The sequence below is a fragment of the Biomphalaria glabrata genome, chromosome 10, assembly GCF_947242115.1.
Source record: "Biomphalaria glabrata chromosome 10, xgBioGlab47.1, whole genome shotgun sequence".
Classification (NCBI taxonomy): domain Eukaryota; kingdom Metazoa; phylum Mollusca; class Gastropoda; family Planorbidae; genus Biomphalaria; species Biomphalaria glabrata.
Window position 1 is genome coordinate 30,525,101 of NC_074720.1, and position 22,413 is coordinate 30,547,513.

The window sequence follows — 22,413 nt, forward strand, 5'->3', positions numbered from 1 at the left end:
TAATAGTAATAAGGATATTCTTCAAGTCTGAAGATTAATTAGATTGCATTGTTTCCCGTGGCAACGCAGTCCCAACTGCGACCTATATATTTTGCTACACCCAGCGCAGAAAGATACAGAGCGAGTTAATATAAAAATAAAAATAAACTTAATAAATTCCTAAATGCTGCTGGCAAAATCATTGGCAAAAAACAAACCCCATTTGGGCAGTTGTTTGAGACAAACATCTATAAAAAAGCTAACAAGATCCTCGAAATAAAGAATCACCCTTTGTGTTAGGATTTTGTGATTTTACCATCACAAAAGAGATACAAGACACCGATAGCAAAGACAAACAGACACAAACACTCTTTTGTTCCCCTGGCAATCAAATCATTAAATAAGAACAATCTGGTATAAACTTTGTCACATGTAAATTATGAGTGAGTCTGGTGTGAATGTACACTTTGGTTTCTTATAGTTATAATGCTTTTTGTTTGATGTAATCCACAAATTGTAAGACAAATTTCCTTACGGATAATAAAGATTATTATTATTATTATTATTATACAAAATTGTACAGATCTTAAGATGGAACAAGATATTACAAATGTGTCATGAGCAGAAATCCAATAAAGCTTTCTAGGATCGTATTTGTACAGCCGTGCTGCTAGGTCACATTATATAACATATTGGAGTGCTATAGCAGGATGAAAAGACATCGTAGCAAGGGGTATAGCTAACAATGTATAGATTAGTCTGCACTAACACACAAAGTATCGAGTCATTCTGCTCATAAGAAGCTAATGATATCTAACAATTGTTCTATCAATTATCAATTATGGATACACGTATATTTCACTCTTTTATAAATATATATATATATGCAAAGTGTAGTTTATAAAATTAGATCTAGATCTAGATCCTTTCGATCTACTCTCATGTAAACATGGCCTAGATCCATGAAATAGTAATACTTTCATAGAGTTTAGCGACTTTTTTTTTTGAGGGTCTTACGTTTATTTTAAAGCTACTATACATACGTCATGGTTCCAGTTAGTACCCAAGGAACATTTATGCCAAATTTTATCAAGATTGGTCAAACGGTTTTGATTTCTATGCGTAACGTACATACATACATACGCCTTACTTTCTGCTTTATATTATACATATATAATTGGGGGGGGGGGTGTTCAGTCTGGGGTTAGCACTGCAATAGAAACATGGTGGTATTTTTACTTCAACACCTTGGTTACACTGATAACATTCATTATAAAACTAATTAAAATTTGGAAGTGCGTCAGAAATTAAGATTATAAGGCGCTAACCTTAATCTCATACAGAACGGCACGGGATGGAAGAGGGTAGAGGTTAGTACTTGGGACCACAGTCCGAAGTGCATGTCACATGACCAGGTAGCCATAACATTGTATTTTTTTAATTTGGTTTCTCATTTGCACATGTATGGAGATTATGTCCGATCTTATATTTACGATTTCAATGTTTCGTTTAGATATGAAAGTGTCTTTTAGTGTTGCAACATTTTCCGGGGGGGGGGGCAATAATTTTTTCCCGCCTTTTTTATTTTTGTTTTTTTCTTGTCACCAAGAACGTCTGCAAATGTGATCTCAGAAAAATAACATACTTTAAACAAAATAACATTAGACTCTAGTTGTCCTAAATGATAAAAACATTTACAGTAATTATGACAAAGACAAAAAATGCTAACTTTAGCATAAAGAATTTTCCTGAAAAAAATAATTCCCACCAAGGCCCTATACCTTGGTCTTGTTCTCGCCAGAGTGATCTTTCCCTGAAAAATGGAAAAAAAAATTGTGTGCAGTTATGGGTGACGAGATATATTTGTGTGTGTATGTGTTGTTTCTCTTTGAGGCCCCCATTCCGTCTGCGCGTTGATGTGTGAAACAATGTCATTGTCCTTCTTTGCAGAAACTGTTTCCAGAGGCCACTTAATAAAGTCATGACATGGCCGTGGATCAGCTTACCTCTCCTTATTACGTCAAAATTGCGAGTAATGTGAAGGCTGTTCAAAGGGAGAGAATTTTGACCTTCTAGGAAGGAAGGAAGTCGCAACAGACAAAAAACACAACCTTCGCTTTGAAGAAAAACTACTCCAAAGAAAGAACGAAACAATATTTGGATGATTTAAATTTAATAAAAAAAATATATGTATAATTAAATGGAGATAGGGTCAAGGATTTTTTTTAGATAATTATTTTGACATTTAAAAATTGAGAACAGTTTGAAATAGTTTGAAACAAGATCTAGAGCGTTACCAGAAGCCTGCTGAATGGAGCAAGTCGAGGTCGATGCAACAGACGGTGGATGCTTTTTTGTTGTTATTGTTTCGTAAAAGAAGCAGCAATATTATGAAACAAGATTTAAAAAAAAAAAAAACAGAACTAAGAAAAAAAATTTTTTTATAATATAAGCGCCAAATAAATGTCAAAGAAATGAGTTACAGTAAAATTTAAATAAATAATAATAATAATAAAAAGGTTACAAAGACAGTTTGTGTGAACACAGAAAACTCAAAATCGGACCTCCGAAATGTATATCCCAGCTCTGCAGTTCTCGCGATAATATGAAAAATTACTTATTAATTGTTGTTTTAAATTATTTTCCATTTAAATATGCATATTAAATAGATTTTTTCTCTTTAAAAAAAATTAAACTTTTTTTTTTGTAAATGTAGTAGTTAGTATGACAGAACTTATTTAACTTAGCAATACATTTGTAAAAAAAAAAATTTACAAAAAATCTATAAACCGTTCAAAATATACATTAATCTTCTTCTACTTAGTAAATGGTAGCCCGTGTTTGTTATTATTAATATTGAATAGCTGTAAAAATGGTGTATTAATATGAAAAAAAAAACAATTGTTGGCATAGTTGATTTTAAAAATTAAATTTTTCGCTTTCAGAAAAGAAAAAAGTAGCCGTTGCATCAGAACTTTGAAAGGTCTAAAATATCATGATGTTGGATTTTCAATATCTTTTTCTAGTTTACGAGATCAAAACAGGATGGACGGACAGACAGACCACACAAAACTAATAGCGTTTATTCCCGCCAAAAAGAAGACAAAATTTGTTAAGCGCGTGATAGTGCTCCAGGGAAAAAAAAGGTTTCCAAGTTATATATATATATATATATATATATATATATATATATATATATATATATATATATATATATATATATATATATATATATATATATATATATATATATGGTTCCGCAATGTTGTTAACGCCGGAAGTGGTAATGGTCTGAAACCCATCATTACCTATAAAGTGCTCCCAAAGGCATGCGTCTCAAATTGCCTCTGACAACCAGTTCAACTCCTGGCCTTCACTTGTGGTTCAGTTACTGAGCCTGGCGGAACCGTTACCACAGACAGGAGAAGGGGCAAAGGCGAGCAACTGGCGCCTAATCCAGTAAGCTTTGGGCAGGAGGGGCTCGTTAGCCTTGGTTGGCTACCCATCTATGAGAAGAAAAAATCAAAATCCAAACCTCCGCTGCCTTGAGGCTATACTCAAACACGGGAAAAGCTTCGGGAGACAACCCTGAGGAGAAATCAGGAGCTCGAGACCCTTTGGCAGACTGTGGCACACAGTGCTACAGCCTGGCAGAGCCTGCGGCTCTACTGATCCCAAACTTTATTGGATATTCCGTTCCTTTGGTCTCATCAGCTGCGGCGAGAAGGGGGAACTGCTGTGTAGGCGACATCGTTCCGATCATAAACAATAGCCAGGCTTTCTAAAACGGGACATCAAATCAGTAATAAATCAATTCTGACAATTGGGAAGACATAGCTCTAGACCGCAACAGATGGAGAGAGACAGTAACCAAGAAAGAAATGGACAGTGAAAGTTCATGGGTCTCAGCCCTGGAAGAAAAACGTACAATCCTAAAAACGGCCAGCTCCTCTACCACCGAAGCAAAAGCCACCTTAACCTGCGCTATCAGTGGATGGGAGTCTCTCCAAAGTAGGGCTCCACAGCCACGTGAGGAAGTGTGCTCTGAGATGAACCATAGTCATTCTATGACTGAAGGAGGCCAATATATACAATATATATATATATACACTAAGTGATGTATTAGTTACCAGTTTAATCGTATTATAGGATTCATCAAGGCGGCTGGTCATTTCGCAGGAAACAAAAGCATCCCTGTTGATATATCTCAGAGAAAATGAAGTTTTTTAAGACTATTAAATATCGCTTCAATCACCTTCATCAATATATTACACCCGTCGGTTTCTTTTTAAATTCATTATGAATATTCCAAGATTCTTAATAACACATTTTTTTTTTAATGATTCGAACGTTAATCGACTCCGATCATCTTTGATAATCATGCTTTGCTCTGTTTAAATGGTTGATATTCAATGTGCTATTTAGACCAGAATTCTCCAACGGGACGACCTGCACTTTTACACTTCTTACATACACACAAACACATTTTGTACCAAACAATAGTAGATTCCTTTATCTACTCCTTTCAACAGTACCGTAACATAAAAATCTTTAATTCAATATCGGAATATTCTTCGGTTTCTCCAATTTATATCTTGATGTAGGTCTAGCTTATATAACACTTCCTTTCTATTGTGAAATAAAGAGAAGCATTCATCTATTTAGTATGTCTTACAGAAAAAAAACTGAAAAAAAAAAAGTTAAAAAGAAGCAAGCATTGATTTGTTGAATTGAATATTAGCATGTAGCCTGATGATGTAGAGTTGTTTAAAAAACGTATTGAGACGAAACTACGGGGGAAAAATCCTTTGGGGAAATTAACCACTGCCGTTTCCATCAGCAAATGTTTACACACGGTAATTGCATTCATAGTTTAACTATTTGTAATCTTTTTTTGTTTCGTTTAGCATGTGATGGAAGAATTCATAACGTGTGAATCTGAGACAGTACACTAGGGCAGAGGACCTGTTTTCCTTAATCTTTTTAAGAGCTTCCAAGCTGGGTTTTTTTTTTCGGATGTCATTAGAAAACGAAAATGGACTGACATCACTCAATCATCACAAATTCTTCCGCATGACATTACAACGTCCCTGCCAAAAAAAAAAAAATCTTGAAAAAAAAAAACAAAAGCTTATCTAGTGGGGGAAAATATACATAACTATACTCCTTAATGCTGCAAGAATAATCTCCCTTTTTCTGTATAAAACAACATAATAAATTACTACTAATTGATAATCTTTTTATTGATTCGTGTATTGTCATCGACTATGTTTAATTCTGCTAAATTTTAATATGATCCTGGAAGTAAGAGTTGGAAGGAAACACATGTACAAAAGTAATAATTCAAAACAAACTCCACATATGGCATTTAGTTTCCTTTTTCGTTGCCGAAAAAAATAATTATTGACCAATAATTAATTAAAATAATTAGTTAATATTTTGGTTGATTAAAGTTTTGTTAGGTACAAAAAATAATTGTGTAAAGTTTCAACTTGATCCAAGAATGGGTGTGGGAGAAAGAATGTGTACAAAAAATTGAACCAGACAGAGTGCATTGATAAAAGCCTTGTAAAAACAAACACATTTTGACTCCATTATTAATTTTTCAGAACAATAAATTGAATAAGCTATTTGACGCAGGATTAAACAACCAGACATTTAAATAAAATAAAGGTTACAAAGTTGAAACGCAAACTCAGATGCGGTCCTCGAAATGTTCACCCATGGGTCATATTTTGGGGAAAAAAATGGATGTAAAAAAAGAAAGACGGGCTTCAATATTTGCAAGACGAATACCGGAAGCTATAAAGTAGAAATGTTCAATACCCACAATCCTACCTCATCTCTATACAAAATAGATGGGTGCGAAAATGTTGCCAACACTGTTGTTTTGTTTGGTCGGCTGACTTTGTTCTAATTAGAATTGCATCGTTAATATTCATAAATATTCAATGAAAAGATTGTTATGAAGATGTGGTCCAGTGTGAACCTGGACGTGATTGAAAGATCAGCTAATCGATGGTTGGACTACGGGCAAGATGATTGATGAATGACCATTCTCTCATTCACGGTTTTAGGAAGAAGTCCTTTCCGAATATTTAAGGAACTCGTGGTCTCTACATTCGCAGTAACACTTGTAATAATTAGCACTAAACACTAAACTTATTCATTTCTTTTTCGAATATATATTCAATAATATGTATACAAAATGCATTTTTTTAAGTTATAAGAAAATAACTGGTAACTCGTACATCAGAAAACATAACTCTATTTTATCGAATAACAAACCCGTAGATACAGAATGGACATCGCCTTTCCTTAACAGAGACAGTCCTGTTTTTACTATTATTAGTAGAAATTATTTAAAATGATGTATTTATGAAAAACCTTTCTGCATATTAAATATTAAAACTGTTCGCTTTCAGTAGTTCAAAAGTAGCCGCTGTATGCTGCGAAATATCATAAAATTGGATTTTTCATAACTTTACTAGTTTTTTAAAAATTCTTATGGATACGACATTGGCTGGGTAGTTCCGAGCAGGCGTATTTTTAATAAAGCAATTTCTACATTTGTGTTAAAGGTTTTAGTAATTTGAATAATTTATGTTTTCGATATTGATTATTGTATCCTAATAGAGCGGTTCCACTCGACCGCCCCCCCCCCCGCGGATCTGTTGGTGTGTGTGTGGGAGGGAGGGGTGGATGTGGGAACGTAAATCATATTTTGTGGAGAAACGATACGAATTGTGTAAATAGAATAATTATTTACTTTAAAAAAAAAAAGTTTTTATATAGCGCTACTTTCATGCTTATAGCATGCTCACAGCGCTATGGTCCATATCTCATTTGTGGACCAGTGGGGGGGGGGGGGGGAGGGGGTATTTGGGAGAAGGTTTTTCTTGCTGCTTTTAGGTGCTCAGTAAACACAACTCTGCCCGAGTCGGTGTCGAACCTCAAGCCCTCTTCATAGGTAGGCAAGCCAATCCAAGTTCAAGAGTACTTAGCCTCTCCACCACACTACCCACTGTTATATAAATATATTTGCTATTGCTAATGTACACATTTATTCATTAATAAATATAGGTTTGAAAGAGAGAGAGGATGATGTTCAATAAAACAGTCTCATTCAAACGCCCCTTTCTTCTGCCGCGAAGCCAAGAGTATGTTGAAAGTAACGCAGGCAATTTTTTTTTTGGGGGGGGGGGGGGAGATAGTAGATGCAATCACTCCTCCTCCCCCTCCCCCCATAAAAAAAAGAGAAAAAGGCCCTCTAATCTTTTTTTTTTTTTTGGGGGGGGTAGTATTTTGGTCGAGAAGTTTGCACTACAAATGTTACATCTTTGGCAACCATCTAAGATGTTTATTCTTATTGCAATACATTGCTAGATTGTGTCGGTAATAAAAACAGACTATTATTTGTAAACATAAAATTGGTGGCGAAGACCTAGTTAGCGCTTCCATTCCGTCTCACCCCCCCCCCACCATTCTTCACTATAAACTAAACATTTAAAACATGAAAGTCATAAACAACTGCAATGCTGCCGTGATTTCTGTAGTTACACAATGTAAAACTATTTGTCATAATTAATGAAGAAAGTCTTCATTTATTTATCAGATCTTTGAAAGTCTCTCTGCATTTGTGATATACACGCTCTTTAGTATTTCAAAGATTCCCCCCCCCTCTAAATCAGTGTTTCTAGGAGTGCTAGGTGCGCCATGCTGACAAGAGATGAGTGGAGGGGCGGCAGAGGTGGTCATTAAATTTCATAGCACCAAATATCTGGTGTATTAGCATTATTTTAATAAATTCTTAACTAATATTAATCATATGAAAACAACATTACTAAAAAAGTTTTAAAAAAAATAAAATAAAAATAAACTAAGAAGCGTCGCTTTTAAGTTTTTCATGACACCTGCAGTAGGAATGACTTCAATCTTTCTCTTCAATAAAGCATTTCAATATTTCTCCATCGATTTTTGTAGTCTTCCTCATGTCGAATTTCCAGAGAGCGTCGAAAATTCGTTCTTTTGGCGTCTTCGGCGTGAGCCAAATAGGGCGGCACAAAGAAGTCTTGCCTAACTCGAAGACGTCCTTATGTCGATTACGCCAAATAGAGAAGTATTTGATTAGGCTACACGTGCCTTAACAATTTTATCAATTTACTTTGTTTTGCCACAAAAGACAAGTGCTAACTAGACAAACACTTTGTTCCTCACACTTCAATGTTGACCAGTGCCCCCTTCCTCCCTTTCTCCCTTAAATGTTCATTTAATTTACCCTACACTATATTGTATCTGTTTTTTTTAATAGGAGGAATATTAAGCTGTAGACACCAGAAGAACACATTTGAACAGCTCAGAATGTAAGAAAAGTATTGACAAGACAACAAGGCAGCACATCATATTTAAGTAAAAAAAAAGTAAAAGTAAAGTTTCCATTTCAGATCTTGCGATCTATGGGGCAGATGATGTTAAGGTCATCTGTTTCTATAGCCAAGGGTTAACGAGCGGGTGTCATGTGGCCAGCACAACAACCAACCGTCTTTACTGTTCATATCCCCGTATTTAAGAAAGGGGAATATACTGTTGTCTTTAAAAAGAGCTATTAGCATTAAATCAGGTTTCCGAAATGTGTATAAATTTGTATATAAAATGTACATTTTTTTTTCTACTAAAGAAAGAAGATTTGTTAAACATTTAGCAGCTTATACACCAGATAGTGGGGGGCGTGGGGGCTGACTGATAAAGCAAGTGTCCACAGAAATGAGAGTTCTTGGATTCAAGTGCTAAAGAAAACTGGAATTTTGAATTTCAGGATTTGTTTAGAACGCCATCGAGTCCACCCAACTCCGCTATACGATGGTCCCAAGCCTGCTGAGAAAGGAGGAGGGTTGGGCTTAGAGCTACCTCCCTTACTCTGTAGTAAAACCACTTGCTACAGAAACACCAAACAGCATATCGGACCTGGGAGAAAATGCTTCATGGCGAATGTCAGTGAAAGCCGAAGACCATCATCTCTCAAGCCTGCATCCAACAGAACAAGGCAAACCCTAACCTGGAATCCACAAAGAAGGAGGAATAGGGGACGGCCCAGGAAGACATGGCGCCGCGATTTGTAAGCAGATGCAAACCAGATGGGCAAGACGTGGGGACAGTTGTAGAGATTTGCCCAGAACCGAAATGCATGTAAGAAGCTGGTTGTTGACCTATAGGCAAGACGTGGGGACAGTTGGAGAGACTCGCCCAGAACCGAGATGCCTGAAAGAAGCTGGTTGTTGACCTATGGGCAAGATGTGGGGACAGTTGGAGAGACTCGCTCAGAACCGAGATGCCTGTAAGAAGCTGGTTGTTGACCTATAGGCAAGACGTGGGGACAGTTGGAGAGACTCGCCCAGAACCGAGATGCCTGTAAGAAGCTGGTTGTTGACCTATAGGCAAGACGTGGGGACAGTTGGAGAGACTCGCCCAGAACCGAGATGCCTGTAAGAAGCTGGTTGTTGACCTATAGGCAAGACGTGGGGACAGTTGGAGAGACTCGCCCAGAACCGAGATGCCTGTAAGAAGCTGGTTGTTGACCTATAGGCAAGACGTGGGGACAGTTGGAGAGACTCGCCCAGAACCGAGATGCCTGTAAGAAGCTGGTTGTTGACCTATAGGCAAGACGTGGGGACAGTTGGAGAGACTCGCCCAGAACCGAGATGCCTGTAAGAAGCTGGTTGTTGACCTATAGGCAAGACGTGGGGACAGTTGGAGAGACTCGCCCAGAACCGAGATGCCTGTAAGAAGCTGGTTGTTGACCTATAGGCAAGACGTGGGGACAGTTGGAGAGACTCGCCCAGAACCGAGATGCCTGTAAGAAGCTGGTTGTTGACCTATAGGCAAGACGTGGGGACAGTTGGAGAGACTCGCCCAGAACCGAGATGCCTGTAAGAAGCTGGTTGGTGGCTTATGTCCCAGAGATGATGATGAGGTAAGATTGATTTCACCCAACTCGAATGGTTACGTGATATTAGTTGGGGATTGATCGTTCTGCTGGGTACGTGACACTCAGATGGGCTTTATACCATCTGCTCAATAGATCGCAAGGCCTGAATGGTCACTTTTTCTTTTATTGTACACCAGATAACACATGAAAAGTAATGTATAAAGTACCCAAGAATATTTTGACAATTTATATATTAATGTCACAAAAAGTACGATGTTTCTATTCACATATAGCCATTGCTATAATTAAAAGTCTATTCGATCTTGTTTTAAAAACGTCTTTTTCCGTGACAAAACTTTGTACAAATGTCATTTTAAACAGAAAACGGAGCGGAGCGCTTGCAAAAAAAAAAAAAAAAAAATTTACATCAATGTAGCCGATGTCCATATTAGGATGAATTTAATATTCATACATATTTTAATATCATTAATTTTACATACATATATATAGATATTTGTATGTATAGGCCCTACATATCAACATATGGACAGACTGACCTAGCAATACTATGTGCGCATTTTCCTTTCACAGACTGTTACATGTGTGTTTTATTGTTGCCGTGTTTTGTTAAGAATTAAATTTGATTTACATACAACTGTTTCTACTCTTTAAGATAAAATAGTCTGACCTTTGAATGTTGAAATCTGATATAATAACTGGAGGGAAATTTCTACCTTTTTTTTTTCGGACCTGGGAGCGCATTTTTATTTCACGCGGGAATCCTAAGTCTGGAGAAGAAAGCAGACTTGATGTCATAGAATAAAAATATCTTTTTGTTTCCTCTTTTCTTTCTCTGTACCCCAGCGCAAAGAAAGACAAACTTAAACAAAGGGCACTAATTTTTGTTTTAGTGCCAAATAATAAATAGAAAAATAAATATTACAAATGTTACAGGATCAAGTCATACGTAATTAGTTTTGGCTGACCCGTATTGATGTTACTGTTATTTTAGGTCAGCTTAATTTTCATGTTTAGATATCAAAAATTTAATTAGAATTATGCTTAAAATACAGTTCAGTGTTTCTTTATTAAATAATTGTGCATTAGTATGCAGCTACATCTAAACCGTTTCTAAAACAATTGAAGGTGAGTTGGTAGTACTTTTTAACCGAAGAGCTCCAGTTGGCATAAAATGATGACATACTTAGTTTCTTTTCTCTTAGTAGGTCCTTTATTATTAAAAATTGATTTATTGTTCTAAGTCTGATTCTCCTTGTTGAACTAAAGTCTGTGTTGGGTAATGAAAAATGACTACTAAGTGTTATAAAGTCTTTGATAGAACTTTTAGCAAGTTGTCTGTAAAGAAAAAAATTCTAAAACAACCACTCACACACAGTTTAGTTTTTGAAAAAATGAATAATATTTATATATATATATATATATATATTTATATATATATTTAACTTACAAAAAAAGTATTTTAAGTGTACTACTGATGAGATTAACTTACGTTAATGCATTCAATATTTTTATTTTTCTCTTTTGATTTTCTTAAACATAATGTGTTGTATTTTGAATTAATTCTATATTAGATGTTTAAATGAAAAAAAAAAAAAATAATAAAGTTTGATTTAATTTATTCTCTCCTTTTTTTTTCCTTTTTCGTATCTTGATACAACATGTGAGCAACTTGAAACCAGTACATTTTTCTTTTATAGTCTGTATGACCTTGTAGGCGAGCATCTTACCGTCGCAGATGTTGCCAGAAACGCGCCTTAAAATTGCTGGACGCAGGAAGTAGAAACGAAGTGTTCCGACTCACTTGGAAGTGGGCACACAATAAAGAAAGAAGCAGAAATAGATTTATCACCATTCGTAGCGCCTTTTCATTGTGGCAAGACAAATAGACAAAACTTCCTTTTGACACAAAGATTCTTAAAATGAAATAAAATTTCAAGGCCAATATCCGAAACATAAAATTGGCTTTAAATTGTTTATATGGCTTGATCTACTCTATCATTATTATTTTACATTATGTAATATTTCTTTTAATGTTACTTTACATTATAAATAATAATGACTAATCTAAACCAGAGAGCTTGACATATGTTTTTAATAAGCATTAATAATCCATTTTATTCCCAAAAAACTCAGTAGTAGAGTCTCAGTAAAACCAATGTACACCTGTCGTTTGAGTGTTGGAGAGAGAAGGTGACCAAGAAAGCTATGGACAGATCAGCTCTTGAAGACAAGCGAGCCATACGAAAAATGGCCAGCTCCTCTACCACCAAAGCGAAAGCTATCTTGACTTGCAATATATGTGGACGGGAGTATCTCTCCAAAATAGGGCTCCACAGCCATATGAAAAAGTGTTCGAGATGAACCATAGTCGTTTCACGACTGAAGGAGGTCAATGAATATATTATATACACAGAGAGAGAGAGAGAACTACATCGGAATACGAAAGATAGATCGACAGATAGACAGACAGACAGACAGACAGACAGGCAGATAGATAGATAGATAGATAGATAGATAGATAGATAGATAGATAGATAGATAGATAGATAGATAGATAGATTACAAATATTAGTGCTCAAATCAAAACACAAACTTTAAAAAATATAATTTATTTTTTTTTATTCAAAAAAATTATTGAAGTTTTACTCAGCTTTGAACGCGTGCATACACACACACGAGCACACAAGCACATACACGTATAGACACAGACACTCACACACACGCAGAAACAATTACACAGGCATTCACACAGACATACACACACTCACCTACATATAAAAATGCACTGAAATCAACAATGTTAAGTATTATTATCTAGACCAAGATATGCAGTTGAGCATATTTATATAAAGCTTTTATCAGCTCACTCTGTCTGTCGTTTGCCTGTCTGTCTGGTAAACATTTTCAAGACGTTATTTTTCGCACATCCATTCTCGGATCAAATTAAAACTTTGAACAATTATTCATTTCGACAAAGTTACCAATTGAAGATTAAAATTAATTAATGTCAATTAATAACTTATAATTATATCATTTGTTTGATACCAACAAGGGAAATTAATACTTCAGTATTCACGGATATGGCTTTTTTTTTTTTTTTGGGGTGGGGGGAAAGGGGGTAGGGACTAATTGAGAAACATTTGAGAATCATTTTACGAATTTAATTGTCCAATGCAATCAGCCAATTCAGACAAACGCTCCAGAGTAATGCTTCCATGGAATCGTTCAGCTAAACATAATAAGTGTTGCGATACCGACACGCGATTACTCCTGCCATACATGTAGCCACATGATACATTCCTAGCTGGCTATCTATTCGTGTAAAAGCTAATTACAATCAGTGTGTGTGTCTGGGTATTCCACTTGATTTGTAAAGGCGTTTATTACATTCAATAATATCATTGAGTTCCATCAATATGGCCTAATGGAGGAGGGTGTATTCTCGCGAAAATAAAGAGAATGGCATGAAATGTTCAAAGACTAAATTTAAACATTTTTTTTAGTATTACTACAAGAATTATTTTTTGTGTGCACCTACAAGGCTTTTCAACCTTCAGAAACTTTTCAACCGTGAGCCGTGGGCGGTCGCCCACGTCGCCTACGCCAAGCAGCGCCTCCGCAAACACCTGAATCTTATCTTCATAGATGTCACATTAGGCACGCATTACAAGAACAATATTACAAAAAAAAAAAAAACAACTTTAAATTTGAATGTGTTAATAAAACAGAATTGTATAAGTAAATCTAGATCAATGTTTGTATTTACTGTCCGCCTACTCATGGACCACCCTGTATGGCATTCTTTGAGTTTCTATTGTTACATCCGTTTGCTTCCATTGCAATAGCGTCAAGGTCAATAAATCTTGTTTTAACAATGGTGTAGGCCTACTTGCATTAAAAACAAAGTGTTTAAATATTACATGTTAAGAGCAAACCCATTCTTATCAAACCTCTATTCAGCTTATAATTTTATGGAACCTGGAGCCTCAGGGTGGGTGAGTGGAACCTAGACACTGATCTCGAAAACGACTCTAAAGTTTTTCCTAGAAATTTGACAGTTGATGTATATTGTTGGAAAAGAATTACTATCTCATTAGCCACAATTGTTTGATCGTTATAATTTTTCATAGTATAAAAAAAGAAATTTAAATTTGGCTGGAGAACAAGAAAATATTGATCTTGAATGGACTCTTAAGTCTGCGGGTATTTGCGCATTCATTCGAGATTGTAATAAATTAATGTTCAGGAACATTTTGCGCGTCGTCTTCTAAGTCTAGATCTTAAGTCCTATCCTTGGAATAGTATAAGGTTTAGTAGATCTATACATTCGCTTAACCAGGATTCTTTCTCTGGCGAAAGGGGGGGGGTGTTATGGAGTGTATGTGTGTTTCTATGGTGACGGTGGAAAGAGGTTAACAATTGGTTGGTGGCTATGTATTGTGAATGATGGAAGTTAATTCTTCTGGGTTCGACAGACGACTCCTGATTGCCGGAGTGAAAAGGCATGTTTTTATGATTTAGATTTTGTTCAAAATACCATTTTATATTATTACTATTATATAGACTAGATTTAGTATATAATCTCTAGAATCTAGATCTAGTCTAAGTTTAAAAGATCTAGATCTAACAGTAGAAGATGGATTGATGACTAGAGATGATTTATAACATGAGAACACCATTTCTTCACTACCTTCCCTCTTACTTCACACATTGGACATTAATTTAGTAGATCTAGAGTACTCTAGAATGATATAATCAGGATTAGATCTAGTATTAGTAATAGTGTACATTATACTTTCGCGTCCGATCCGCTTCTTGATGTGATACCTCCGTATACTTTCTAGATCTTAACCCCCTTATCTGTCAGAAGATAAGTTATTGCTTTAATAATTTATAGATGTAAATTTTGTACAAATTATTAATACATTTATATTTAAATCTAAATTTAGATGTGGTCTCTGTTTAGACTGATTTAGATTGTCGTGAAGTGTATAATGAGGATATGCCAAGATGTCGCGTAATAAAAAAAGTCAATTTTTTAAAATACTTACAACTAAAGCGGCAGTTTGTATAAAAAATATAAAAAAAAAACAACAACATTGGAATCAGTATTTCATTCAATGAGTTAGTTAATAAATAGAAACCAGGGCCGGTGCTAGCAATTGCGGGGCCCTATGCGAAACGGATTGCGTGGGGCCTATTCTGGGTAGGGATAAGGATAATAAATGCAAATTAAGATTTTGTATTAAAAAATAAATTCGTCTTTGCATTTTAAACATTCTTCACTAAGTACAAAATCACGATCAAATTAACTTTAATTTACGAGCCTTGTGTGTAGCGAAGTCATACAGTAGATCATCAAAATTCTGTTTCCTACATAGATCACGCTCAATAGCAAGAATTGCCACATTGTTCAATCTCTCTTCATGAATTGTTGACCTTAAGTAATTCTTGATTAGTTTAAGACGCGAGAAACTTCTTTCACAAGATGCCACAGTTACAGTTCAAATCTCAGCTGCAAGGAGTAAATTGCAGTGTTCACAATTCTGTTGAAGCATTTTATCCTGTAGCCATCTTCAGCTTTTCAATGTGTGAAGTTTTCCACAGATTTATCATACTGCCTTTTCCTTTAACTTTTGGCTGGAAAGATTGCAACAACATCCATGTTTCCAGCCAACTTCTTTTCGCTGTCACAAGAAGAAACAACAGGAAGAAACTTAAAACGTTCATGCACAACCACAAGCTCTTCCATATTAACCCTTATCTGAGAGATAACATCTGCTCGTTGTGACTTATGTCTGGAGTACAATCCAATATCACTGCATTCCTGATGTCCCGAAGGATAGAATTCACAACAGCATCAGCTACAACAGTAATAAGTTCGTTTTGAATCTTCTTTCCCAGGTAACAATCATGAATTTCTGCATTGGTAACACGTCGAAGATGTTTCCCCATTACTGGATCAAACTTTGCGAGTAATTCTACTAGACCAGAAAATTCCCATTACTTGGTTCCATAAGTCTTTCAATGGTCCCTCTGAAAGCTAAATTGCGCTCCGCTAGAAATTGTACAATTGCAACTAGTCCAACGTTTAGTTTCAGAATAAAGCATCTCCTGGTGAGCTTTGTCAATGTCTTTTTTTTTTACTTAGTCTTGCTCCAACTTTACAGCAGCTGGTCATGGCGTCTTTTTTCATGCTCTGCTCGCCTTGTGGTACAGCTTTGTCACTGGTCAGATCCTTCATTTAAAAAGGAATTTTTTGTTTTTCCAGTAGACGACAGTACCAACAATAGATCTTGTCTGCTGACACAGAATATATCAGCCATGGACGCAAAACACTTTCACTATTACTCAGGTTTGGTTTGCAATGCACTTAAGAGAAATGTCTACCATCCTTATTTTTCGGAAAATTCTCCAAAGTAATCTCTGGTGGACCTTTTTGTAATAAATAGTCAATACAAGATCTTTTCATTTTTTCTAGACACATGGCAGGATAATCCAGATTTCTCAATGAATCGACCACATTTAGCTCATTATCCATAACTACAAGTTGATTAGTTATTACATTATTGCCTTCATTTCTTACGACATGTTGATCAGTTGTTAGTGTTACATCATTTTCTTCTTCTCTTACGACATTCACCACTGCAGTTTTTGCATTCTTCATAGACTCTGTTTCAGCTGTCTCACTAGAAGTGATTATGTTCTCATTTTCGGGTTTTGATCGTTTTAAAAACGTATTCTTGTTCTATTGGAACTTTTGTTTCGGTTAAAATATGAAAGCTGACAATGCTTTTTTTTATTCGCGTAAGATTTGTGTTTTCCATATAACAATTTTGTCTAATTTTCAGGAGATTTTAAAAATAATTTCCACGACTTTTTCGTATATTTTGCATCATTATGCAATTACAGATATACTTAGCGCGGGCCTATGAAAGCGTGGGGCCCACTGCGGCCGCATAGGTTGCAGTGACTTAAGACCGGCCCTGATAGAAAATATAATTTATAATGACTCATTGATACTTTTTCCACTGTAAACTTAAAAGCAATATTATTTGTACCAATGCGCGATTCTATGAATGAAGTTTGAATTACAAATGAAGAATTCCAAGACCTTTTTAAAAAACTTACCTTCCCTGAAGTTTTTCACTTAAAAGTTGTGTATTTTTATGAAAAATCTGCATGCATTGTTAATTGTAATAATTAAATGGTTCATTTTCAGAAAAGAAAAAAGGGGCGCCGTTGGATCAGAACTTTAAAAGGTCTAAAATATCATGATGTCCGATTTTCATTTTCTTTTTTAGTTTCTGAGATCTAAACAGGATGGACGGACGGATGGACAGACTATACCAAACTTATAGCGGCTATTCCCCTTTCGGGGGCCGCTAAAACTATGAAGTCGAGCAAGGGTTGGAAACAATATATGTATGGTACGAAATAAAAAAACTATGAACGGCTCATTATTAAACACATTTTATCCCTCAATGAACAAACGTATTTAGTAAAATTAGCATTCAAATGTTATTTGCATATAATAGTTTTAATTATCTACACATTTGCTTGAATTTAAAGTATTAAGTCTTTATTTATATTGTTTTATTTTATATCGCGTTAAATGTAGATTGTACCTGAAATCACAATTTGATCATCGTATTTTTTTACAAACTAGTTACGCCCGATTTCTTCCCATGTTGTATATGTTTATTTTGCCATTCACCTCTTCCTTTTCTTTTTCTGATAACAAACAAATACACAAATGATAAAAAGGTTTACAAATAAACGCTCGCACACACATTCCCTTGGCCGTCGAATTTTAATTTCTGTTTCGTTGCTTTGGACCGAACCGTAAATGTGAGTATCACTTTTCTCTCTTTCTCTCCCCCCCCCCCCCCCTCCAACTGTTCACCTTAATAGTCTTATTTAGACTATCTAAATTGTTTTTCTTACTTATAACAATATGATGGACTTGCTTTTGTGTTCATACTTCTATAAAGTTAAACGCTTCGCCATACATTCCTTTTGGCCAGCTATTTCTAGTATCTATTAAGTTGAAGTGGATCAGATCGTAAATTTAAGCACCACTTCTCTCCACATCCCCCCCCCCCACAACTCTCATCCGTAATAAATAGCGCCCAAAGTTATTGACACTATATGATTACTCATCTGCTGATAAGTTTTTAGACTAGTTGATTCACTCTTAAAATATTTTTGTGGCTTGGGCCGTTTTTATTATTACATGCTGCAAAAGCTAACATAATACAATGGCCGTACCCCCTACTTTTTTTTCTTTCACTTTCAATTAAAATGCCCTCATTTTAACACCGTTCCTGTTGACCAGTGTATTCTAGTATATGTTACGTTTACATGAAACGGCCCGCTATAAATCGCCCTTCCTCTTTCTCTACAGTAACAAGTTACGCGAAAACCAGTTGCATTATAAGTTACAGACTAAATGTGTTTCAATAGTGCATTAGATAACGGAAGAAAGAATAGCCTTGTAATGTTTTAAATGTCGGCTTCAAAAATATATATATATATTGGATGATAAAAAAAAAATTTTGTTGAAAATGCGACTAAAAATTGTTTTCGGCAAATGTTAAGCGATGCAGTTTCGATATTGAAAAGGGCTCTTAGTTGTTTCATGTACCTGGTAAGTAAGTACAGGAGTCAATTGTCTCCCGCAGTCAGTCAGTCAGACTCTTAAGAATATAATATAGATTACATATATATATCAATTTAATTTCAGGGATGTAGATCTAGTTTCATCTAGTGACAAAGAAAGTGTATACATTGAATTCTTAGCCAGATGAGCATGAGTAAGCTAAGGTTCATTGTAAAAAAATGCAATCGACATATCAACTAAAGTTGTTACTTATTTAACCGTTTCTTTTAGTATTTAAAGTTTTTAAGTACTGGTAGTTTCTTGAATAAATGTTATTGAAGTAAAATAAGGTGCCTCCCTGTAGGCGCGGTGGCTGAGCGGTAAAGCACTTGGCTTTCGAACCGGGGACCAGGGTTCAAATCTTGGTGAAGACTGGGATTTTTATTTTCGGGATCTTCAGCTTTAATGGGTACCTGACATTAGTTAGGGAAAAGTAAAGGCGGTTGGTCGTTTTGCTGGCCACATGACACCCTTGTTAACCGTAGGCCACAGAAACAGATGACCTTTACATCTTCTGCCCTATCGACCACAAGGTCTGAAAGGGGAACTTTACCTGTATACAATCCTTGGTTGAATTAGACGATTAGGCCAATAGTGAATCAAAGACAGAACACCCGTTGGGATACTCAAAAAATCAAGTCCGTTGCACTGACGGGGATGGAAAAGGAGCCCCAAAATAAAAAACTCAATTCTTAAGACAATTACAAAGAAAAAGAAGAAAAAAATCAAAATTTGTAGTAAAATAAAATTTAACTACTTCTGTAAAGCAATCCTGTGGAGCACAGTGCCAGATGCAAAATATAATGTTTTAATGGGATTTAGTTGTAAATATTTTTTTTGTGTGGGTTTAATCAGAGATAGTTAATTTCCAAAGGATTTAGTTGTAGGCCTAAATATTAATAAATAAGGTTTCTAATAATTGGAAATAATTATTTAATCTAGTTTGGAATATATTTTTGTACATTTATTTCAAATATAAATTCAATTCACATGTTATTTATTTGGAACCGGTCTTAAAGTTATTTTTCAAATATGTTTCCAGCAGAAAATAATTAGGAAAATTGTATTTGTTTTATTGAATACGTGTGCACGATATCTAGAGTGTATCTATTGTAGTTGGGATTATATTAACAATAAGTGCTAAGAGTGTAAGAAACTTTTTGTTGGTGTCTGTTGTGATAAAAGAATACGTTAAAAAATATTTAGAAATACTTCATCTGGATTGAATTAATACAATTATTTTTTTAAAATTGTATACACTTTTTAGACCAATGTAACGATATAATTTTTTTAGAAATTATGTTTTCATTGTTTCTGTAATGATTATCTTCTATTTGTTTTGTATTCTATTTGTGTATGCAATGGTTATATTCCACTTGTTTCAGAAATGGTTAGGTTATACGGTTTTTTCTAATGGTTATGTTTTATTGTTTTTGCAATGTTTAGTTTTCGCAATAATTTGGTTTAAATGGCTTCAAAAACGGTTAGGTTAGATTCGGTTTTAAAATGGTTTTGTTACGATTGTTTCAGAAACGATTAGGTCAGAGTTAGTCCCGAAATGGCTTGAAATGTTTCAGTAATGGTTAGGTCAGAATAGTAACTGAAACAATGTGTTTAGAATAGTTTTTCGCATTGTTTAAAAAAATACAAAGTGTCAGTGAAGTGACTAGATTTGAATTGTTTTTGAAATAGCGAGTTTAGAATTTCATTTCGAGATAGTACGAAAGTAAAGAATGGGAAATTGTACAAGATCAATTACTTTCAATATACACACATGCTTAATATTAAATTGTGATACTACTTACATTTTTATGTTAATAGATTTTAAAGTAGTTATTTATTATTGTTGTTGTTGTTTTGTTTTCAAAAGCTAGGTTATAATTATTGAACAATTTTCTCCCTTCAATGAATAGGCTAGGATGGTTTCTGTAAAGGATAAGTTTAGATAGTTTGTAAATGGTTTGGGTAGTATTGTTTATGAAATGCTTAGATTGTTTTTGGAATATGTAGGATATAATTAGTTTAGAAATGATATATTATATTAACTTACGAAGGGTTAGGTTAAAAAAGTTTCTAAAATGGTAAGTTACAAATATTTCTTTTAGAAAAACGCGATAAGCTTTTAAGGAAATTATGTAGTATACCAATAATATGTTGTTTTTTTTATTAATATGAGTTACTTCTAACATTAAAACAATTGATTTTAAAATTGGGTTCTTATTCTAAATATCTTGTACTGAATCTGTGTAACTTATAGATTCTCTCATTTTTTGCAACGAAATATTAAATAGTTTATTATATATTTAAAAAAAAAATGGCCTTCAGCTTTACAAAAATGCATTTTTCTTAATTTCTTCTACAATTATACAGATGTATTTTTAGGTTTTGTTTGTTCTTATGTTCTGGAATGATAATAGCTTGTGAGATCCTATAAATATATCAGGAATATGTTTGTAGTAAGTCATTGTTTTAATTCATATATATATATATATATATATATATATATATATATATATATATATATATATATATATATATATATATATATAATTATTTACTTAAACATTCAAAACAAACAAATACTTACAAAGAGTACTATTTCTTTACCTTCAAGGTTTTCTACCGTCGAAATGTTAAACATATAAAATCCATACAAACTATCATCAATTATTAGATCTAGTAGTTAAGCCCGTTGTTCAAAGGATCAGAATTTAGTGAAAGACTGTTACTTTCTAGTTTTCTTCAGGGATTGGTTAGTTGCAACACTTTCAGTGGCTCAACCCGACAATTTCAATAGCCCGAGCGAAATCTGCAAGGTCCGGCTAGGAAGGAATGAGGAAGACTAGATAACCTCGATTTGCACTTGTTCCTTATTATATATTTAAGTAATCTTCACATCTGTATGATATTTTATATTATTATTATTATTGTTTTTAGTGAAATCTAGGTGTAACAAAAAATTCTGTTAATTTATAAAGATTGTATTTATTAGTTTTTGACTTATTGGGAGCCATGTAGTTAAATTAAGTATAAGTTCCCCTTTCAGACCTTGCGATCTGTGGGGCAGAGGATGTAAAGGTAATCTGTTTCTCTGGCTCACGGTTAACGAGGGTGTCATTTGGCCAGCACAATGACCAACCGCTTTTACTATTCCCCAACTAATGTCAGGTACCCAATAAAGTTGTGTGTACTCAAAGGCGCCCTAAAGATCCCGAAATTAAAAATCCCAATCCTTCCCACAACCGGAGGGCCATAAAAATAAACAAAAAGTGCCTAATTGTATCTCTCATAAAGAACGAAACTTTATTGAACAAATCGGGTAAACCCGTTTACCCAGTATTTTGTATTTGATGTGAATATCACGGCTGAACGGGTAAGCCCATTTTCACACTCTACTTTTATTTTCGCAGCAAAATAAAAAAAAATAATGTTAAGGAAACATTCTCCATGTTTGACATAGCTCTAAATCTAACCCAGTAGATCAGATATACCCAAACTAAGGCCCGCAGACCGCGGATAATATCTAGCTTGTTATACATATTTTATAAATGAAATTAAACTTCAGAGCATAAGTTTTTTTTGTTTTGTTTTTTTGTTTATTTTTATATTCGATTGGCGAGACTCTTGATTAGGAACGTACGCAAATGGGACATCAAAATTTGATGACGTCATGCTCGGTGAACTGCAGTTAATGGCAAAACCACTGCCAAGTTGAAGATCTAGATTTAGTCTTTGCAACACTAGCAACACCTCTGTAGACTATAAACTCCGGGGGTTTTGAAAAGGTTAGATAAAGTCGTGTGGAGAAGAAATGGATATTCAGCAA

The 22,413-nt window shown here is 34.7% G+C and overlaps 1 protein-coding gene across 3 annotated transcripts in view; it reads right to left on the bottom strand.

Moving 5' to 3' along the window:
• LOC106070023 (ETS translocation variant 2-like) overlaps window positions 1-21,456 on the bottom strand; it is a 107,431-nt gene extending 85,975 nt beyond the window's left edge. The window contains exons 1-2 of one of the 3 annotated variants that reach the window (XM_056045202.1): window positions 21,175-21,456; window positions 1,709-1,792 (exon numbers count right to left, since the gene is read on the bottom strand). The gene's annotated coding sequence lies outside the window, so the exon portion shown is untranslated. The remainder of the gene's footprint in view (window positions 1-1,708; window positions 1,793-21,174) is intronic. The other 2 variants (XM_056045200.1, XM_056045199.1) reach the window with 2 other exon arrangements.
• Between the last annotated feature and the right edge of the window lie 957 nt (window positions 21,457-22,413).